Source organism: Triticum aestivum, chromosome 2B, assembly GCF_018294505.1.
Source record: "Triticum aestivum cultivar Chinese Spring chromosome 2B, IWGSC CS RefSeq v2.1, whole genome shotgun sequence".
Taxonomy (NCBI): domain Eukaryota; kingdom Viridiplantae; phylum Streptophyta; class Magnoliopsida; order Poales; family Poaceae; genus Triticum; species Triticum aestivum.
Window position 1 is genome coordinate 793,867,520 of NC_057798.1, and position 23,920 is coordinate 793,891,439.

The window sequence follows — 23,920 nt, forward strand, 5'->3', positions numbered from 1 at the left end:
TCCCTCGCATTACATTATTTGCCATTTGCCTCTCGTTTTCCTCCCCCCCACTTCACCCTTGCCGTTTTATTCGCTTTCTCTTTCCCGTTCTCCTCTCTCTTTCGCTTGCCTTTTTGTGTGCTTGTGTGTTGGATTGCTTGTCACGATGGTGCAAGATAATACCAAATTGTGCGACTTTTCCAATACTAATAATAATTATTTCCTTAGCACTCCGATTGCTCCTCTTAATGATGTTGAAACTTGTGAAATCAATGTTGCTTTACTGAATCTTGTTATGAAAGATCAATTCTCCAGCCTTCCTAGTGAAGATGCCGCTACTCATCTAAACAACTTTGTTGATTTGTGTGATATGCAAAAGAAGAAAGATACGGATAATGATATTGATAAATTGAAGTTATTTCCGTTTTCACTTAGAGATCGTGCTAAAACTTGGTTTTCGTCTTTGCCTAAAAATAGTATTGATTCTTGGAATAAGTGCAAAGATGCTTTTATCTCTAAATATTTTCCTCCCGCTAAGATCATCTCTCTTAGAAACGATATTATGAATTTTAAACAACTTGATCATGAGCATGTGGCCCAATCTTGGGAAAGAATGAAATTAATGATTCGCAATTGCCCTACTCATGGTTTGAATTTATGGATGATCATACAAAAAATTTATGCCGGATTGAATTTTGCTTCTAGAAATCTTTTAGATTCGGTCGCAGGAGGCACTTTTATGGAAATCACTTTCGGAGAAGCTACAAAACTCCTTGATAATATTATGGTTAATTATTCTCAATGGCACACCAAAAGATCTATTAGTAAAAAAGTTCATGCTATAGAATAAATTAATGTTTTGAGTGGAAAGATGGATGAACTTATGAAATTGTTTGCTACTAAGAGTGCCACTATTGATCCTAATGATATGCCTTTGTCTACTTTGATTGAGAATAATAATGAATCTATGGATGTGAATTTTGTTGGTAGGAATAATTTTGGTTACAACGCGTATAGAGGAAACTTTAATCCTAGGCCGTTTCCTAGTAATTCCTCCAATAATTATGGTAATTCCTACAACAACTCTTATGGAAATTTTAATAAGATGCCCTCTGATTTTGAGAATAGTGTTGAATAATTTATGAATTCTCGAAATAATTTCAATGCTTTGCTTGAAGAAAAATTGCTTAAGGTTGATGAATTGGATAGGAACATTGATAGACTTTCTTTTGATGTTGATTCATTGAAACTTAGATCTATTTCTCCTAAGCATTATATCAATGAGTCTCTCAAAGCTATGAGAATTTCCATTGATGAGTGCAAAGAAAGAACCGCTAGGTTGCATGCTAAGAAAGATTGCTTTGTTAGAGCATGTTCTAGTTTTCTTGAAAATAATGATGGAGATCTAAAAGTTATTTATGTGTCCCCTATTAAATCTATGTTTTGCAATATGAATCTTGATAATGATGGGACTGGAAGTAAATCAACTTTAGTTAAAAAGCATTCTGATGATTTGGAGTATTATGCTCTTGATGCTAAAATTGGTAAAAGTGGGATTGGAGAAATTAAAACTTTGCATAGTAATGAACCCACCACTTTGGATTTCAAGGAATTTAATTATGATAATTGCTCTTTGATATATTTTATTTCCTTGCAGCAATCCATGTTGAATTCTCCTCATTCTTATAGCCAAAATAAAGCTTTTGCTAAACATATCGTTGATGCCTTGATGCAGTATTATGAGGAAAAACTTAATTTGGAATTTTATATCCCTATAAAACTTTATGATGAGTGGGAACCCACAATAAGAATAAAAATTAAAGATCATGAATGATATGCTTTGTGTGATTTTGGTGCTAGTGTTTCCACGATTCCAAAAACTTTATGTGATATGCTAGGTTTACATGAATTTGATGATTGCTCTTTAAACTTGCACCTTGCTGATTCCACCATTAGGAAACCTATGGGAACGATTAATGATGTTCTTATTGTTGCAAATAGGAATTATGTGCCCGTAGATTTTAATGTTCTTGATATTGATTGCAATATTTTGTGTCCTATTATTCTTGGTAGGCCTTTCCTTAGAACGACTATTGCAATTATTCATATGAAGGAAGAGAATATTAGATTCCAATTTACGTTAAGGGAAGGCATGGAACACTTTCCTAGAAAGAAAAATAAAATACCTTATGAATCTATTATGCGAGCCACTTATGAATTTAATGCCAAAGATGGCAATACTTAGATCTATTCTCGCTTTTATGCCTAGCTAGGGGTGTTAAAGGATAGCGCTTGTTGGGAGGCAACCCAATTTTATTTTTTGTTCCTTGCTTTTTGCTCCTGTTTAATAATAAATATCTCATCTAGCCTGTTTTTAGATGTGTTTTCATGTTTTAATTAGTGTTTCTGCCAGGTAGAACCTATAGGATAACCTTGGGTGAAAGTTAATTTGATTCTGCTGAAAAACAGAAACTTTGCATGCACAAGAAACAATTCAATAAATCACAGAACCGTGATTTTGCGTTGATTCTTTTTGCTGTAGATCAATAGACAAATTACCTAGGACGTCCTATTTTGGTAGGATTTTTAAGGTTCCATAAGTATTCAAAAGTTACAGATTGCTACAGACTGTTCTGTTTTTGACAGATTTTGTTTTTCGTGTGTTGTTTGCTTATTTTGATGCATCTATGGCTAGTATCGGGGGGGGGGGGTATGAACCATAGAGAAATTGGAATACAGTAGGTTTAACGCCAATGTAAATAAATAATGATTTCATTACAGTACCTTATGTGGTGGTTTTTCTTTCTTGCACTAACGGAGCTCATGAGATTTCCTATTGAGTTTTGTGTTGTGAAGTTTTCAAGTTTTGGGTAAATATTTGATGGACTATGGAATAAGGAGTGGCAAAAGCCTAAGCTTGGGGATGCCCATGGCACCCCAATATATTCAAGTACAACCAAAAGCCTAAGCTTGGGGATGCCCCGGAAGGCATCCCCTCTTTCGTCTTCATCTACCGCTAACTTTACTTGGAGCTATATTTTTATTTACCACATGATATGTGTTTTGCTTGGAGCGTCTTGTATGATATGAGTCTATGATTTTTGGTTTACCGCAGTCATCCTTGTTGTACACACCTGTTGGGAGAGACTCACATGGTTTGGAATTTATTAGAATACTCTATGTGCTTCACTTATATCTTTTTAGCTATGCAATTTTGCTCTAGTGCTTCACTTATATCTTTTTAGAGCACAGTGGTGATTTTATTTTGTAGAAATTATTGATCTCTTATGCTTCACTTATATTATTTTGAGAGTCTTTTAGAACAACATGGTATTTGCTGGTTATAAAATTGGTCCTAAATTGGTGGGCATCCAAGTTGGGTATAATAAAAACTATCATAGGAAGTGAATTGAATACTATGATCAACGTGATGCTTAATAATTGTTTTGAGATATGAAGGTGCTAATATTAGAGTCATGCTAGTTGATGTAATTGTGAATTTAAGAAATACTTGTGTTGAGGTTTGCAAGTCCCGTAGCATGCACGAATGGTAACCGTTGTGTGACAAATTTGAAGCATGAGGTGTTCTTTGATTGTCAACCTTATGAGTGGCAGTCGGGGACGAGCGATGGTCTTTTCCTACCAATCTATCCCCCTAGGAGCATGCGCGTAGTGCTTGGTTTTTGATGACTTGTAGATTTTTGCAATAAGTATGTGAGTTCTTTATGATTAATGTTGAGTCCATGGATTATACGCACACTTACCTTACCATCATTGCTAGCCTCTACGGTACCGTGCATTGCCCTTTGTCACCTTGAGAGTTGGTGCAAACTTCGCCGGTGCATCCAAACCCCGTGATACGATATGCTCTATCAGACATAAACCTCCTTATATCTTCCTCAAAACAGCCATCATACCTATCTATTATGGCATTTCCATAGCCATTCCGAGACATATTGCCTTGCAACTTTCCACCGTTCCATTTATTATGACACGATTCATCATTGTCATATTGCTTTTTGCATGATCATGTAGTTGACATCGTATTTGTGGCAAAGCCACCATGCATAATTTTTATACATGTCGGTCTTGAGTCATCGCATATCCTGGTACACTGCCGGAGGCATTCATATAGAGTCATACTATGTTCTAGTATCGAGTTGTAATTCATGAGTTGTAATTAAATAGAAGTGTGATGATCATCATTTTTAGAGCATTGTCCCTAACAAAAAAAAAGAAAGGCCAAAAAAAAGGGGAAGGCCAAATAAAAAATATAAAAAAAGAAAGGCCAAATAAAAAAAGGCCCAAAAAAAGGGGGGCAATGTTACTATCTTTTTCCACACTTGTGCTCAAAATAGCACCATGGTCTTTATGATAGAAAGTCTTCTATGTTGTCATTTTCATTTACTAAGTGGGAATTTTTCATTATAGAACTTAGCTTGTATATTTCAACGATGGGCTTCCTCAAAATGCCCTAGGTCTTCATGAGCAAGCAAGTTGGATGCACACCCACTTAGTTTCTTTTGTTGAGAATACATTTATAGCTCTAGTGCATCCGTTGCATGGCAATCCCTACTCCTTGCATTAACATCAATTGATGGGCATCTCCCTAGCCCGTTGATTAGCCGCGTTGATGTGAGACTTTCTCGTTTTTTTGTCTTCTCCACATAACCCATATCATTATATTCTATTCCACCCATAGTGCTATATCCATGGCTCACACTCATGTATTGCGTTAAGGTTGAAAAAAGTTTGAGATTACTAAAGTATGAAACAATTGCTTGGCTCGTCATCGGGCTTGTGCATGATGAGAGCATTCTTGTGTAACGAAAATGAAGCATGACAAAACTATATGATTTTGTAGGGATGAACTTTCCTTTGCCATGTTATTTTGAGAAGACATGATTGCTTAGTTAGTATGCTTGAAGTATTATTATCCTTTTGTCAATATGAACTTTTATTTTGAATCATTTGATCTGAACATTCATTCCACAATAAAGAGAAATACATTGAGAAATATGCTAGGTAGCATTCCACATCAAAAATTCTGTTTTTATCATTTACCTACTCGAGGACGAGCAGGAATTAAGCTTGGGGATGCTTGATATGTCTCCAATGTATCTATAATTTTTTATTTGCCCATGCTATTATATTACCTATTTTGGATGTTTATGGTCTTCACTTTACACTTTTACATCATTTTTGGGACTAACCTACTAACCGGAGGCCCAACCCGAATTGTTGTTTTTTTGCCTATTTCAGTATATCAAAGGAAAGGAATATCAAACGGAGTCCAAACGGAATGAAACCTTCGGGAGCGATCTTTTTGGGACAAACGCAATCCAGGAGACTTGGAGTGGACGTCAAGAAGCAGCCGGGGAGGCCACGAGGGTGGCCGGCACGCATAGTAAGGGTGGGCGCACCCCTTGCCTCGTGGGCCCCTCGTGGCTCACCTGACCGACTTCCTTCGCCTATATATATCTTCGTACCCCGAAAACATCTAGGAGCACCACGAAAAACTATTTCCACCGCCGCAACCTTCTGGATCCGCGATATCCCATCTTGGAGCCTTCGGTGGCGCTCCACCGGAGGGGGAATTGACCATGGAGGGCCTCTCCATCACAACCAAGGCCTCTCCGATGAGTTGTGAGTAGTTTACCATAGACCTTCGGGTCAATAGTTATTAGCTAGATGGCTTGTTCTCTCTCTTTGATTCTCAATACAAAGTTCTCCTTCCTCTTCTTGGAGATCTATTTGATGTAACTCTTTTTGCGGTGTATTTGTCGAGATCCGATGAATTGTGGGTTTATGCTCAAGTTTATCTATGAGAAATATTTGAATCTCCTCTGAATTCTTTAATGAATGATTGGTTATCTTTGCAAGTCTCTTCGAATTATCAGTTTGGTTTGGCCTACTAGATTGATCTTTCTTGACATGGGAGAAGTGCTTAGCTTTGGGTTCAATCTTGCGGTGTCCTTTCCCAGTGACAGTAGGGGCAACAAGGCACGTATTGTATTGTTGCCATCGAGGATAAAAAGATGGGGTTTATTTCATATTGCATGAGTTTATCCCTCTACATCATGCCATCTTGCTTAATGTGTTACTCTGTTCTTATGAACTTAATACTCTAGATGCAGGCAGGAGTCGGTCGATGTGTGGAGTAATAGTAGTAGATGCAGGCAGGAGTCGGTCTACTTGTTGCGGACGTGATGCCTATATACATGATCATGCCTAGATATTCTCATAACTACGCACTTTTCTATCAATTGCTCGACAGTAATTTGTTCACCCACCGTAATAATTATGCTATCTTGAGAGAAGCCACTAGTGAAACCTATAGCCCCCGGGTCCATCTTTTATCATATAAGTTTCCCATCTACTTTTATTTTCATCTTTTATTTTCCAATCTATATCATAAAAATACCAAAAATATTTATATTATCATATTATCTCTATCAGATCTTACTTTCGCAAGTTTCTGTGAAGGGATTGACAACCCCTTTATCGCGTTGGTTGCGAGTTTCTTGTTTATTTGTGTAGGTGCGTGGGACTTTTGAGGAGCCACCTACTGGATTGATACCTTGGTTCTCAAAACAGAGGGAAATACTTACGCTACTTTGCTGCATCACCCGTTCCTCTTCAAGGGAAAAACCAATGCATGCTCAGGAGGTAGCACCAGTTATAGAGCCATTGATCAAGGCTCGTGCTCTCAAGAAGATGGCAGGTCTATTCAGGAGGTGGAAGAATGAGTTGAAATCAACGTATGTTGACCAAAACAAGACTCTAGAATTCACCAGCCGATTTGAGAAGATAAGAGATCACTGGCCCGCATTTGTGGCCCACAAGACATTAGAGAGGAGTAAGAAGATGTCAGTGATTAACAAGACATTAGAGAGGAGCATCACCATCACATGGGGTCAGGTGGCTACCTCAAAGCCTGGCCATTGTGGGACAAAGCTGAGCAGGACCTGATTGCTAAAGGGGTCGAACCACATACATAGCACTGGCCAGACCGTTGAAGGACTTGGTTCTTCAGGGTTGGGGGAACTTTGGACCCTGAAACAGGGAAGTGATGTTGGACAGACAAACAACTTGCAACACACATCACGAAGCTTCAGAAAGCAATCAACGAAGCACAGGAAGGGATGTTTGTTCCCGACAGAGAGAACAACGAGCTCACAAAGGCCATCGGGAATCCTAAGCACCCTGGACGAACACGAGGCATGACAGGCTCTGTTGCGTGGAAGGTTGGGTTTCCCGATGCAGGCGGTTACAAAACCCAAGAGAGGAGGAGGAAAGTAGAGCAGATCAAACTGCAGCAGCTTAAGGCAAGGGTACCGAAGCTAGAGGAACAACAAGACGTTGAGAACCAGCTACGAGATCCTGCCCAATCTACCCCAGAAGCTACCCCGCCATCTCAGCGGAGAAGCAGCGTGGCTTCCACCGAGCTTGTTCAGCAACCTGACTTGACGGGTCCTAGATACCCCATGGATTTTATCATAGATTCACACTAGTGCCACCTTATGACGCAATGGCTTCAACTCAAAGTCAAGGCGGCTGTCGGCTCTGTGTTCCCTCTTTCACCCGGAGCAACTTTTCACTGTCGTCCAATTCCACAAGGCTATGTTGTTGTGATGGTGGATGAAATAACAGAGGGATTTGAGGAGCTCTAGCTTGAGCACCCTACAGGTGATGGGGAGACTCAGCTGGGTCTTGCTATGAAGACTCTGTGTCTATGGCGGAAGGAGCACATCAACCTTCTGAACTTCATGCCTCCTGCGAGTCAGATGGTCACTCCGCCTCCTCCGCCTCCTCCTCCTCTTCCTCGGGCGAGTGATCAGGGCACTCCGCCTCCTGCTCCGACGTGTGAGGGCGGCAGTACTCCGCCTCCTTCTCCGCCTGCTCCGGCGCATTCGAGCAGCCCGCCTCCTCCTTCACCGCCTCATAAGCAACGGCGACGGTGGAACACAGATGCCACCACTTCGGCTGCTCCGACGCGTCGTAGCAGTCCGCCTCCTTCTTCTCCGCCTCGTAAGCAATGAAAGAAGACAGCCGCATCCACTCTGGCTGCTCCGGCGTTGTAGCGACCCGACACAAATGGATCGAAGTCTCTGTGCTTAAGTTTCATCCCTGGATTAGTATGCTGACACACACAATACTCGAGGAATTATAACAGAGTTCAAGCACACACTTTATTACATCGAGGTCCTCAAAAGAGGATTTATTACAATAATACAGCCAAAGGTTGGCCATCTAAATAAAAATAACCGTGGAAGCATCGAAGGTAAATGAGTCCATCAAACTCCACGGCAACCTAAGTGCAGAACAACGACCTATCGCACCATTAATCCTCGTCGAAAACCTCTGCAACATGAGATGTTGCAGCCGTGTAGGTCAGCACATGGAATATGCTGGCAATTTCACACCATAGAATAATAATGAAAAAGACTATCTCTATATGCAAATTTAGCTGGTGGAGGCTCTAAGTTTAATTTTTGTATAAAGCAAATTTTACCCTACAACCAAGGAATAATTTTTTTGTTAGTACAAAGTTAAAATGCCATTATTGAGAAGGTTCATCCAACTCCCAAAATTCCCAAGTTATTAGTAACCCAATAATTTCATTAAATAGAGTGATGAGATCAACCAATAATTCACTTCTAATCATGATACTCAAGTTGTCCATAACCAGGGACACGGCTAATCATGATTAGTTTGTACACTCTGCAGAGGTTTGCACACTTTTCCCCACAAGACTCGACCACCTCCATGATCGAGATCAAGACATAGCCTTTCAGAAGTGCTTCCCCTTAACCCTGGGTAGACTGGTACACCTACTTTCCCCTACATCAGCTAGTCTACCACGGAAAGAGGTCACACAACTTACTGAACTATGCCAGAGCCCATAATGGCTTGTGGCTGCACACCGAAGTTTCTAGGCATGAAATATCTTATGATCCCTTTGAGCCTGGGTGGCGGACCTAGGGTAATCACACGGGTACTCCGGGATTCCCCTTGGGCAAGCACTGGTTTCTCCAGGTGCCCCAAACAATCCACCCAGATGTGCATTAAAGTTGCCACCTTATGTTTACCCAAAATTATTATCTCTCGCAACTTGCATGGATCACTCATACCAATCCCCGTCTACAAGCATGGCTAAGAAATATATGACATAACGAATATTCCCGGGGTGATCAAAGGTCATAGGTTCCTACCACATGAACTACATGGCATAACCACATATTCCCAATCCTACTCATGCAAACTTTGAGGGTTAAACTAATGCACAGTAAAAAACTGGGTATTGAAAATTATGATCAAAGTGTGAACTTGCCTTGCTGACGATCGTTGAACTCTAAAGATTCGTAGTAGCAAGCTTCCCACTCTGGATGATCTAGCGTAAGCAAGCAATAACATACATAAGCATACAAGCAAAGATCCAAAAAGAAAAACAAATAAAAGACTTCGGAAAACTTCAAAAACAACCAAATAAAGTTTATGTACAGAATAAAATTTTAACTTCAACAAAAATAAATGGTTTTGGGTTTAACAGAAAATACACGTCACGAGCTTCGATTTTCAACAAGAATCACCTAAAAAGGAGTTACAAAACTCGAGTTACGGCCTAACGAAGTTTGAATTCAGATCTGTTTGAATTCAAAATTTAAAGTTTTCAGAAATATTTTTCGTTTGGTTCTCTGGATAGAGGATATTTTTATGAAGTCGTAGGAAAAGGAATCAACTAAATCGGATCTATAGACTAAAAGATATACTAGAAACAAGAATTGGTATAGAATCTGAGATTGGAAAAAATACTGGAAAAGAGAAAAACAATTGGCCAGATGCCAAATGGCGCTCTCTGATTGGCTGGCTGGGTGCTCACCGGACTTGTCGCCGGAGACGAGGAAGAAGGCGGCACCAGTGTGCTTCGGCGAAGGATGCGTGCGGGGGGGTGTACAGGACGATGAGTTTAACCACTTGAACAAGTTGTGGTTGTAGATTTCTTCTTGTACACACGGTGAGAGGTCGCCGGAATTGTACACTACGACCGGCAAACGCAGAGCTCCTGTACAATGCGCTCCGGTGCTGAAAATGGATGAATTAAAATTTCAAAAGAAGCGTCGTGATGTGGGCTAAACAAAGGAAGAAAGTAGAGGACCTGGAATGCCCCGACAATGACGGAATCTTCGACGAACAACTGTTGTTGTATGCACTCCGGCAAGAAATTCCTCGCGGTACAGAGGGAGATAGCTCCTATAGAGAGGGTGAATCGGGTGAGGGAACTATGAGAAACGCAATCTTATATAGGAACGAGGGAAGGCTGGAGGAGTTCAGGGCATTCATCGGCGTTATGGCGTTAATGGCGAACGTTTCCGTTGCTGTTGATAACCATTAGGGTGCATTAGCATGGAGGTAATGGGGAAGAGAGGAGTTAAGGAAGGGAGGGAACCGATTCTGGGGTTAGTGGGTGTGGGGAGGGAGAGGAGGGGAGGCGCCCATGGCTGTTGCTCTCTGTTCATTGTTTCTGTAACGATGAGAGGAGGAAGATGGCCATCAGTTGGGCTGAAAAGATTTGGGCTTAGTGGGAGAAGTAGGGCCAAGGGAAAAGGAGAAAAAAATATAGAAGAGATAGATGGGCTAGATAGGCTGACAGAGAGAAAACTAAACTAATAATAATATTAGACTAGATAATCAATAAATAAATTGTTCGCTCTCTCAGAATTATTATTTAGATCTGAAGAAAAATGATCACATAATTATATGTTCTTATATATGACCTAGTGAACTTTTATCTGGCCTAAAATGCAAGTAAAAAAACATTTTTGCTAAACTAATATAATAAATTTCAAATAAAACCCAACAAATATATTTTGATTCCAAATTCAAATTCCAATATTTTCCTTCTGATTTCGAAGAAGTCATTTTATCTTTTCCCTTTATTTTATTTTTGATATAAAGGAAATGAATTTTGATGAAACCAAAATTGATCCAAATTCTCAACTTCAACATTTTCAAAAATAGTTTTAGAGAAACTTCCAACTCTCTCTTTTGGTCCTTGAGTTGCTCAAAGTTCCTTGGATTAAAATTCAAATAAAACAAATGGAGGCAAAAATGCATAAATCATGGATGCATATGAATGATCTATTTATAAACATCCAAATTGAAAATTGGAATGTTACAAACCTACCCCCCTTAAGATGAATCTCGCCCTCGATATTCGGTTGGCTAGCAAAAAGGTGTGGGTGGTCCTGTCGAAGATCTTCTTCTTGTTCCCAAGTGGCTTCTTCCTTAGTATGATGACTCCACTGAACCTTGCAAAACTTGATGACCTTGTTGCGGGTAACCCTACTTGCAGTTTCGAGAATCTTGATGGGCTTATCCTCATAGGTCTGATCACTATCCAACTGTATGGCCTCCAGTGGCACTATATATCTCAAAGGAATATCGGCCATCTCTGCATGGCACTTCTTCAACTGGGAAACGTGAAACACATCATGACCTCTTGACAAGGCTTCGGGTAATTCCAACTTGTTGGAAACTTCACCCATGCATTCTAAAACTCTGTACGCCCCCACAAGTCGTGGTGCTAACTTTCCTTTGACTCCAAATCATTTAACTCCTCGAAGTGGCGACACATGCAGATATGCTCTATCTCCGACTTCATAGGTTACCTCCTTGCGTTTAGTATCGGCATAACTCTTCTGTCTGGATTGGGCTACCTTGAGTCTGTCATGGATCATCTTGACTTTCTCCTTTGAATCTCTAATTAAATATGGTCCAAATAATTTACAGTCTCCAACTGCATCCCGCATCAATGGTGTCCTGCACCTCCTTCCATACAAAGCTTTAAAAGGGGCCATCTCCAGACTAGCTTGATAGCTGTTGTTATATGAGAATTCTGTGTATGGCAAATTATCATCCCAACTAGATCCATAATCTAGCGCACAATCTCTCGACATGTCCTTCAGAATCTGGTTGACTCTCTCGGTCTGCCCATCTGTCTGTGGATGAAAAGTTGTACTGAACTCTAGCCTGGTACCTAAAGTTCCGCGTAACTGATGCCAAAACTTTGAGGTAAATTGTGTTCCTCTACCTGATACAATGGTCCTTAGAACTCCATGCAGACATACGATCCCGGTCATGTATATCTTGGCCAACTTAGCACTTGTATATGTGGTTTTCACGGGGATGAAGTGAGCTACCTTGGTCAAGCGATCAACTACTACCGAAATTGAATCATAGCCTGATCGGGTCCTGGGTAATCCTGTAATGAAGTCCATGCCAAGCTTGTCCCACTACCAATATGGTATCGGCAAAGCCTGAAGTAATCATGTTGGTTTCTGGTGCTCTGCCTTAACCCTCTGACATATGTCACATACTGCGACATACTCGGCAATATCCTTCTTCATACATGTCCACCAGAAACTTTCCTTCAAGTCCAAATACATCTTGGTGTTGCCCGAGTGTATCGAGTAAGGCGAATCATAAGCCTCCTGAAGAATCAACTTCCTGATCTCTAGGTCATTTGGCACGTAAATATGCTGCTCAAACCATAAGGTTTCATGTTCATCCTCACGAAATCCTTCTGCCTTTCCTTGGTTCACCCTTCCCTTTATCTACGCAATACCTTTGTCTAACTTCTGTGCTTCTCGGATCTTTCCCAACAAAGTGGACTGGATTTACATTGCGGCAACAAAACCTCGTGGTACTATCTCCAATCGGATATCATCAATTAACTCCTGAGGTAATCCTCCTGCTGTGAGGGTATTAACATAGCTCTTGCGGCTCAATGCATCTGCCACAACATTGGCCTTTCCTGGGTGATAATGCAATTTCATGTCATAATCCTTTATGAGCTCCAACCATCTTCTCTGCCTGAGGTTCAACTCCTTCTGCGTGAAGATGTGTTTCAAACTCTTATGATCCGTGTAAACATCACAACGATTTCCGATAAGAAAATGTCTCCAGGTCTTGAATGCGTGCACTACGGCTACTAACTCCAAATCATGTGTGGCATAATTCGTCTCATGAGGTCGAAGCTGACGTGAAGCATATGAAACAACTCTTCCTTCTTGCATAAGAACACCTCCAAGTCCCTAACATGAAGCGTCGCAATACACTTGGAAATCCTTGCGTATATTCGGAAGGATTAGCACTCGGGCTATAACCAAACGTTTCTTCAACTCCAGAAAGCTAGCCTCACATTCCTTGGTCCAATTAAACTTGTTGTCTTTCTTCAATAACTCTGTCATGGGCTTCATAATCTTCGAGAAATTTTTAATAAACCTCCGATAATATCCTGCGAGTCCAAGGAAACTGTGAATCTCTCCGACTGAGGTGGGTGCCTTCCATTCGGTGACCAATTCAACCTTTGAGGGGTCTACAACTATTCCTTCTCCTGATATAACATGTCCAAGAAATCTGACTTCCTTCAACCAGAATACACACTTGCTGAACTTTGCATAAAGCTGATGTTCCCTGAGCTTCTCAAGAACCAAGCGCAAATGTTCCTTGTGTTCTTCTTCATTCTTCGAGTAAATCAATATGTCATCAATGAATACCACAACAAACTTACCCAAGAACTCCATGAATACCTTATTCATCATACTCATAAAATAGGCAGGGGCGTTAGTCAAACCAAAAGACATGACCATGTACTCATAAAGCCCATATCTCGTGGTAAAGGCTGTCTCGGGTATGTCATGTTCTTGAATCTTCAGCTGATGATATCCTGATCAAAGATCGATCTTGGAGAAAACTTTTGCTCCTTGTAGCTGGTCAAGAAAATCATTGATCATTGGCAGAGAGTACTTGTTCTTGATTGTCACTTCATTCAGCGCATGATAATCTACAACCATTCTCAAGGATCCATCCGTCTTCTCTACTAGAAGCACTTGGGCTCCCCAAGGTGATGAACTCAGTCGAATATAACCTTTCTCCAACATTTCTTTAATTTGCTTCTTAATTTCTTCCAGATCATTTGCGGGCATCCGGTACGGTTTAGAGTGGATGAGAAATTAGAATAGAATAAGGGCCAAATGAGAGAAATCACTACCCATATGCTTATGACAGCAAGAAAACTTCAAATCAAGCAATTCACATAGATCACACCACACAAGCAAAACCTACAGGTAAGGTCATATCCACAAGAGATATGATCTCTTCATACTACCGCAAATCATTAGTTGGACTCAACTTGGTAGTGGTGGTCTAAACTAAATCTTCTCAAATCAATGTCAACTCTAGCTTCTTCTTCTTCGTTGATGATGTCTTAATAGGTCATGGTCTCATCGGACTGAGCAACTTGGTGATGGGATTCAACTACTATTTTATTGAAGTAGAGAAGAGATAGAAATGAAGAGAGAAGAGTATAGGCCAATGGATATATAAGGAAGCCGTAAAATAGATTTTTCTTCCTATGGTTTTCCATTTCCTAGTGGTCGCGTCCTACAGTCATTGTGTGGTATGATACCATCTTGTAGCGACCCGACCCAAATGGATCGAAGTCTCTGTGCTTAAGTGGCATCCCTAGATCAGGATGCTGACACACACAGTACTCGAGGAATTCTAACAAAGTTCAAGCACACATTGTATTACATCGAGGTCCTCAAAAGAGTATTGATTAAAATAATATGGCCAAAGGTTGGCCATCTAAATAAAAATAACTACGGAAGCATCAAAGGTAAATGAGTCCATCAAACTCCATGGCAAACTAAGTGTAGAACAACGACCTATCGCACCTTTAATCCTCATCGAAAAACTCTGCAACATGACATGTTGCAGGCGTGTAGGTGAGCACATGGAATATGCCGTCAATTTCACACCATAGAATAATAATGAAAACTCTATATGAAAATTTAGCTGGTGGAGGCTCTAAGTTTAATTTTTGCATAAAGTAAATTTTACCCTACAACAAAGGAATAATTTTTTTTATTACTACTAAGTTAAAATGCCAATATTGAGAAGGTTCCTCCAACGCAAACCCAAAATTCTAGTAACCCAATAATTTCATCAAATAGAGTGATGAGATCAATGAATAATTCACTTCTAGATACTCAAATTGTCCATAACGAGGGACACAGCTAATCTTGATTAGTTTGTACACTCTGCAGAGGTTTGCGCACTTTTCCCCACAAGACTCGACCACCTCCATGATCGGAAGATCTAGACATAGCCTTTCAGAAGTGTTTCCCCTTAACCCTGGGTAGACCGGCACACCTACTTTCCTGTACATCAACTAGTCTACCACGGAAAGAGGTCACACAACTTACTCAACTATGTCAGAGCCCATAATGGCTTGTGGCTGCAAACGTAAATTTCTAGGCATGAAATATCTTATGATCCCTTTGAGCCTGGGTGGCGGACCTAGGATAATCACACGGGTAATCCAATATTCCCCTTGGGCAAGCACTGGTTTCTCCAGGTGCCCCAAACAATCCACCGAGATGTGTATTAAAGTTGCCACCTTATGTTGTCCCAAAATTATTATCTCTCGCAACTTGCATGGATCACTCATACGAATGCTCGTCTACAAGCATGGCTAAGAAATATATGACATAACGAATATTGCCGGGGTGATCAAAGGTCATAGGTTCCTACCACATGAACTACATGGCATAACCACATGTTCCCAATCCTACTCATGCAATCTTTGAGGGTTAAACTAATGCATAGTAAAAAACTGGGTATTGAAAATTATGATCAAAGTGTTAACTTGCCTTGCTGACGATCGTTGAACTCTAAGGATTCGTAGTAGCAAGCTTCGCACTCTGGATGATCTAGCGTAAGCAAGCAATAACATGCATAAGCATAGAAGCAAAGATCCAAAAAGAAAAACAAATAAAAGACTTCGGGAAACTTCAAAAACAACCAAATAAAGTTTCTGTACAGAAAGAAATTTTAACTTCAACAAAAATAAATGGTTTTGGTTTTAACAGAAAATACACGTCACGAGCTTCGATTTTCAACAAGAATACCTAAAACGGCGTTACGAAACTGGAGTTACGGCCTAACAAAGTTTGTATTGAGATCGGTTTGAATTCAAAATTTAAAGTTTGCGAAAATATTTTTCGTTTGGTTCTATGGATAGAGGATATTTTTATGAAGCCGTAGGAAAAGGAATCAACTAAATCGGATCTATAGACTAAAAGATATACTAGAAGAATTGGTATAGAATCTGAGATTGGAAAAAATACTGGGAAAAGAGAAAAACAATTGGCCAGATGCCAAATGGCGCTCTCTTATTGGCTTGCTGGGTGCTCACCGGACTTGTCGCCAGAGTCGAGGAAGAAGGCGTCTCTGGTGTGCTTCGGTGAAGGATGCGTGCGGGACGGTGTAGAGGACGATGAGGTGAACCACTTGAACAAGTTGTGGTTGTAGATTTCTTCCTGTACACACGGTGAGAGGTCGCCGGAATTGTACACTACGACCGGCAAACGCAGAGCTCCTGTACAATGCGCTCCGCTGATGAAAATGGATGAATTAAAATTTCAAAAGAAGCATCATGATGTGGGCTAAACAAAGGAAGAAAGTAGAGGACCTGGAATGCCCCGACAATGACGGAATCTTCGACGAACAACTGCTGTTGTACGCACTCCGGCGAGAAATTCCTCGCAGTACAGAGGGAGATAGCTCCTATAGAGAAGGTGAATCGGGTGAGGGAACTATGAGAAATGCAATAGGACTTATATAAGAACGAGGGAATGTTGGATGAGTCCGGGGCGTTTATCGGCGTTATGGCGTTAATGGTGGACGTTTCTGTTGCTGTTGATGACCATTAGGGCGCATTAGCATGGAGGTAATGGGGAAGAGAGGAGTTAAGGAAGGGAGGTAACCAATTCTGGGGTTAGTGGATGCGGGGAGGGAGAGGAGGGGAGGTATCGAGGTACATGCGTCCATGGTTGTTGCTCTTTGTTCATTATTTGTGTAACGATGAGAGGAGGAAGATGGCCATCGGTTGGGCTGAAAATATTTGGGCCTTAGTGTGAGAAGTTGGGCCAAGGGCAAAGGAGAAAAAAAATATAGAAGAGATAGATGGGCTAGATAATCTGACACAGGGAAAACTTAACTAATAACAATATTAGACTAGATAATCAATAAATAAATTGTTCGCTCTCTCAGAATTATTATTTAGATTTGAAGAAAAATGTTCACATAATTATATGGTCTTATATATGACCTAGTGAACTTTTATCTGGCCTAAAATGCAAGTAAAAAACATTTTTGCTAAACTAATAAAATAAATAGCAAATAAAACCCAACAAATATATTTTGTTTCCAAATTCAAATTCCAATATTTTCCTTCCGATTTCGAAGAAGTCATTTTATCTTCTCCCTTTATTTTATTTTTGATATAATGGAAGTGAATTTTGATGAAACCAAAATTGATCCAAATTCTCAACTTCGACATTTTCAAAAATAGCTTTAGGGAAACTTCCAACTCTCCCTTTTGGTCCTTGAGTTTCTCAAAGTTCCTTGGATTAAAATTCAAATAAAACAAATGGAGGCAAAAATGGAATGTTACAGGCGTCTAGCAGTACAGCCACAGGCGGGAGGCAATACAGATTCGGTCCATCATCTCTCAAGCCTCTAGAGAAGTTACCATACGAGAGGAGCGAGGAGGAAAACCAGAAGATCTATGAAAGCCAAGTGAGGGACTTCTTTGAATCGGTAAAAGCTAAGAAACATCCACCTCCGGAGGAGAAGATAGATCTGGTGAAAGCGAAGCGCACTTTGGATGCCCTGCAGCGACCATCACCGCCTCCGCCACAATCCAACTATGACCGTGTTATTGAAAGGACATATAAGGAAGCTGAGCGGCCGGGAAGTAATTGCACTGATCAAAAGTTAGCAGAACGAATAAGTGGGTAAATAATTCCCTAGCTCGGCCAACAAGCAAAGCAATCGTGCCCCCTGCTCAATGTGTCTAGCGATATCGACGCTAATCTTCTGGGGATGCTGCCCGGTACCAATCCTAGAGATTACATGCCCGACAATGCACTTTTTGATATAATGGAGGTGGACACATTCAAATTTCGGCACGGGAAGCCTCTCGTCAAACCTGGTACTCCTCTAACAACGATGATGCAAAAATTCCATGATTGGTACATGGACATCTGCAGGAAGTCTGGGATGGATACTTTGACGCTGAGAGTTAAAGAGGAGCACGACCTCGTTGGAATTGATCTGTTGTCTGTTCCATATGAGGAGTTCTTCCAGTTTTTTCAATCAAAAGGCCCTCAATAAAACAATCATCACTTGCTACTGTTTGTAAGTACTACTTCTGTGTAATTAATTAAGTCTCTCTCTATATATAGCTCAGCTCTTTCATTGCATGTATATATAATTATCCTCACTATATTATGCAGATTGAAGATCGCCGAATTGAAGAAAAAGACAAGTAGGTGATATTGGGTTCATTAACACAAATCTCATGGATGAATGCAATGTTAAACATGATGCCAAACAAACCGAGGCCAGCTTGCTCGCATCGTTAATTCGAAATCAAAACAAAGATACAATACTCTTTCCTTACGAATACAGGTGAGTGTTACTGTCTTGTGCATATTCGGTTTCCCTTATTACTCGAGGTTATAGTAATGTAATTGATGAGTTATGCATGCGTGTGCAGCTTCCACTTTATTCTGCTAGAGATTAAGCTTGAGCGAGGACTAGTAACCGTCATAGACTGGAAACAAAAAAATCCTGAGGAGTATGTGACCATGTCTAAAATGCTCGAGAAGTAAGTTCAATCGATCATTATCACACCATATCAGCAACTTTATTCATTTCTTGATATCAAGTAATTGTTTTCTTTGTCTGGCAGGGTTTGAAAAAAGTTCACCGCACAAGCTCTGGGACTGCCGGCGGAGCTGCGATTTAACCACCCGAAAGTAAGTACTACTAGCTAGTTCTGCGCATCTCCCATTGATTCTAGATAATTTCATCAATACCATTTAGCATGCTTGCTTATCAGTTTGATTGACCTCTATTTCTTGTAAAGTGGTTGTGGCAGGAACCCGGCAATGATTTCAGTGGATACTACATTTGCTTGTTCATCCGCCACACGACCTGTGAGCGGGGCTACTCTAAACAACAATATGAAGTCCATAAGCAATAATATTCACAATTTTATTTTATTACCATCATTTGTGTTGAGTTTCGTTCATATATATGTATTGACCCCCTTATTCAAATTAGATGTTTCAGATGCGGGATGAACTCCTACCACAAGATCGCATAGGAGCAATTCAAGAGGAATTGGCGGGATTCTTTCTTGACCACGTCATCGACAAACACGGAGAATACCATGTGGAAGTTGAGTTCAGATGTTAGGGGATTTTGTAAGAGATCTTATATTATATATATATATGTAGCCAGTAGCGTCGGATAGATATACGAAAACTTATTGTTCGACCAATCTCTTGGAGAAGGAGAGGTCGATCACTTCTCTCTATATATATTCATGATGATCTTCTGTACTTAATGGTTTCCTTCATTTGCTTACTAGCTAGCTAGCGTGTCGAGTCCTCTCTATACGTATAGTACGTAGCCTCTACCAAGCACGGAGATAAGAGAGGACAATTCTCTCTATTAACTAGCAAACACAATATATGAAACCCCTAAATTAACCCTACAAAAACCCCAAAACCTCCAACCCACCCCCCTCAAAAAAAAACCCCAGCCCCTGAACTGCTGACGCATGGAAGCCTTTTGGTCTCGGTTGGTGGCACCAACCGAGACAAAACGTCATCCTTCCTGGGCAAGCCGCAGTGGCCACGTGGAGCCCCATCTGTCCCGGTTCGTGGGCGAACCGGGACTAAATGTGTTGGTCTTTAGTACCGGCACTTTAGTCCCGGTTCGGTAACCGGGACAAATGGGGCTTTTTCTACTAGTGTGTTGGAGAGTTGTTTTTTGCCTCAGAAGATCCAAAAGTTGGTTGTTTTTACATATCGACCGTCTATTGGAGATGCTCTAACCTCCACTATGTAGTGAAACCTTTGATTGACTATGTTACCGCGTGCTCAACCCCTCTTATAGTTTTGCTAGTTGCAGTTGCAAATTCTTTCCATGTGACAACATGGATATCTTTGCGATGTCATTATGATTATGCTGAATTGCTTAATCATGCATGTATACTTGACTAAGGGTGGAAGGCTTAGGCCTATGACCCGACGTTTTGTTCCACTCTGGTGAACCTTAGATACCCAAATCTGGCTATTTTTTCATTGATCAGCGCATCCTATCATGTGTGAGCGTTATGTCCCCACCCCTTTGAATCGATTTATCTAGCATTGAACTCTTCTATAAGGCCCAACATTGGTATTAAAATTTGGCAACATAAAAATTGCATAGGTAAGTCATGTCACCCGAGGTATCTTAACAACAACTTGGTTCAACATGGTCCAACACACACATAATCACTTGGACTAAAAACCAAACATTCATCCGAGTTATCTAGTTTTCATTTCAACACCTATATTTGAACTTTTTTGGCTCCCCTTGTGTCGAATCAATAAATTTGGGTTGAATACTCTACCCTCGAAAACTGTTGCGATCCACTATACTTGTGGGTTATCAAGACCTTTTTCTGGCGCTGCAAATACTTGAGAATATTCTTTGGCTCCCCTTGTGTCGAATCAATAAATTTGGGTTGAATACTCTACCCTCGAAAACTGTTGCGATCACCTGTACTTGTGGGTTATCAAGACCTTTTTCTGGCGCTGTTGCCTGGGAGCATAGCTCTATTCTCTGAGTCACTTGGGATTTATATCTGTTGATCACTATGAGGAATCTGAAAGACGACAAAACCAAGATCTATCCCTCAACTACGAGGGGAGGTAAGGAACTGCCATCTAACTCTGCACTTGATTCACCTTCTGTTTTGAGTAAACTTGTGACACCTACACCTGCTATTGATTCCGATATGTCGCATGTTATTGATGATGCCACTTATGCTATGCATGATGCTTATGATGATACTACTTCTCTGCTTGATAATAATATGCCACTAGGTGAATTTCTTGATGAACAACTTGCTAGGGTTAGAGAGATTAAAATTACTAAAACTGATGATGAAGATTCTCCCCCTAGATATGAATTGCCTGTTGTACCTCAGGGTTATATTATGGATGAAGAAACCACTAGAGACTTTCTTGCTTGCAATGATAGATATCATCTTAAGAAACTATTAGCTAAGCTGAAAGAAAAGTATTTGAATGCTAGAATGCAATATGATCCTACGTTTGCTACTTCACCTATCTGTGTTACTGATGAGGATTATGAATTCTCTGTCAATCCTGAGTTGATTACTTTGGTTGAATCTGGTCCTTTCTATGGTTATGAATCTAAAACTGTTGTGGCACATCTTACTAAATTGAATGATATAGCCACCCTATTTACTCGTGAGGAAAAAATTCGCTATTACTATATTCTTAAATTGTTTCCTTTCTCGTTAAAGGGTGATGCCAAGATATGGTTTAATTCTCTTGCTCCTAGTTGTGTGCGTACTCCCCAGGATATGATTTATTACTTCTGTGCAAAATATTTCCCTGCTCATAAGAAACAAGTTGTCTTCAGCGAAATATTTAATTTTGTGCAAATTGAAGAAGAGAGTCTCCCACAAGCTTGGGGAGGCTTCTCCAATTACTTAATGCTTTGCCTGATCATCCTCTCAAGAAAAATGAAATACTTGATATCTTTTATAATGGAATAACTGATGCTTCCAGAGACCACCTGGATAGTTGTGCTAGTTGTGTTTTTAGGGAAAGAACTGTTGAGCAAGCTGAATTGCTATTGAATGATATACTGAGTAATAATAATGATTGGACACTTCCTGAACCAACTCCTAAGACAACCCCGAAGAAAAGAGGTATTCTATTTCTCAGTCCTGAAGATATGCAAGAGGCAAAGAAATCTATGAAAAAAGGTATTAAAGCTGAAGATGATAAGAATTTACCGCCTATTGAGGAGATACAAGGTCTTGATAACCCGACACAAGGTAGTAAAGGTAAATTCTCTCTATAGATTTGATGAAGGTGATATTCCTTACAACAAGTCTGCTAGTAAATGTTTGGATGAGTTTGATGATTTTATTGTTAAACAAGAAAACTTCAACGATGTTGGTAGACAATTGAAACGTTATATGCTTATATGGTTGAACACTTGAGTGATTATATGTCTAGAGTTAAAAGTGATCTTAAGCTTATTAGTAAACATGCTTTCATGGTTACAACTCAAGTAGAATAAATACTTAAGGCACAAGATGATTTGCTCAATGAGTTCAATATAAGAATAATGATAATGTTGTTGGAATTATGACCAGAGGTGGTAAAATGATCCAGGAACCTTTGTATCCAGAGGGCCATCCTAAGAGAATTGAGCAAGACTCTTAGAGAATTAATACTGATACACCTAGTCCTTCTAATAAAAAGAAAAAGAATAAGGATAGAATTTTGCATGCTTCTAGTGAACCTGTTATTGAAACACCTGAGAATCTCAATGATATTTCTATTTTTGATGTTGAAACACAATCTGGTAATGAACATAAACCTAGTGATGATGTCAATGATGATATTCATGTTGATGCTCAACCTAGTAATGATAATGAGGTAGAGATTGAACCTTTTATTCATCTTGATAACCCACAATCAAAGAATCAACGTTATGATAAGAGAGACTTCGTTGCTAGGAAGCACGGTAAAGAAAGAGAACCATGGGTTCAAAAACCCATGCCTTTTCCTCCTAAGCCATCCAAGAAAAAGGATGATGAGGATTTTGAGCGCTTTGCTGAAATGATTAGACCTATCTTTTTGCGCATGGTTTTGACTGATATGCTTAAAATGCATCCTTATACTAAGTATATGAAAGATATTGTTACAAATAAAAGAAAGATACCGGAAGCTGAAATTTCCACCATGCTTGCTAATTATACTTTTAAGGCCAGAATAGCAAAGACATTAGGAGATCCAGGAGTACCAACTATACCATGCTCCATTAAAAGAAACTATGTTAAAACTGATTTATGTGATCTTGGAGCCGGTGTTAGTGTTATTCCTTTCTCTTTATATCGTAGACTTGATTTGAATAAGTTAACACCTACTGAAATCTCTTTGCAAATGGCTGATAAATCAACTGTTATACCCATCGGTATTTGTGAGGATGTGCCTGTTGTGGTTGCAAACATTACAATTTTAACGTACTTTGTTATTCTTGATATTCCCGAGGACGACATTATGTCAATCATCCTTGGTAGACCCTTTTTGAATACTGCAGGGGCTGTTACTGATTGCTACAAAGGCAATATCACTTTTCATGTTAATGGCAATGAGCATACAATACACTTTCCGAGGAAACAATCTCAAGTTCATAGTATCAACTCTATTGGAAAATTTTCAACTATTACTACTGGAGGTTTTGAATTCCCTCTTCCTACTATCAAAAAGAAATATGATATTCTTATTGTTGGGGACATGCATATCCCCGTTGAGGTAACTTAGTGTTATCTAAAATTCTCCGTTTTCATGTTATTCGAAAGAGGTTTGTTAACAAGACTTGATCAACCTTGTTAGTGGATTCCTTTTGATGAGCATGAGATGGATGAAGTTAGAAAGCACAACCTTCTGTACCCTCCTTTTACTTTCTGTTATTTAGTTTAAACAAAGAAAAATAGTTTTTCTGTCTATTTGCTGATTTATCCATGCAATAAAACAATACCCCAAAAATAAAAGTTCTCCAAATGCCTTGAAAATTTAGTATGATTTTTATAGAATATTTGAGAATTTCTGGCACTAAGAACACACCAGGGGGATGCACTAGTGAGCCACGAGGGTGGAGGGCGCGCCCTACCCCCCTGGGCGCACCCCTACCTTGTGGACCCCATGTGGCCCCCTCCACTTATTCCAGCACCCACACACTTCATTTTCCTCCAGAAAAAATCATC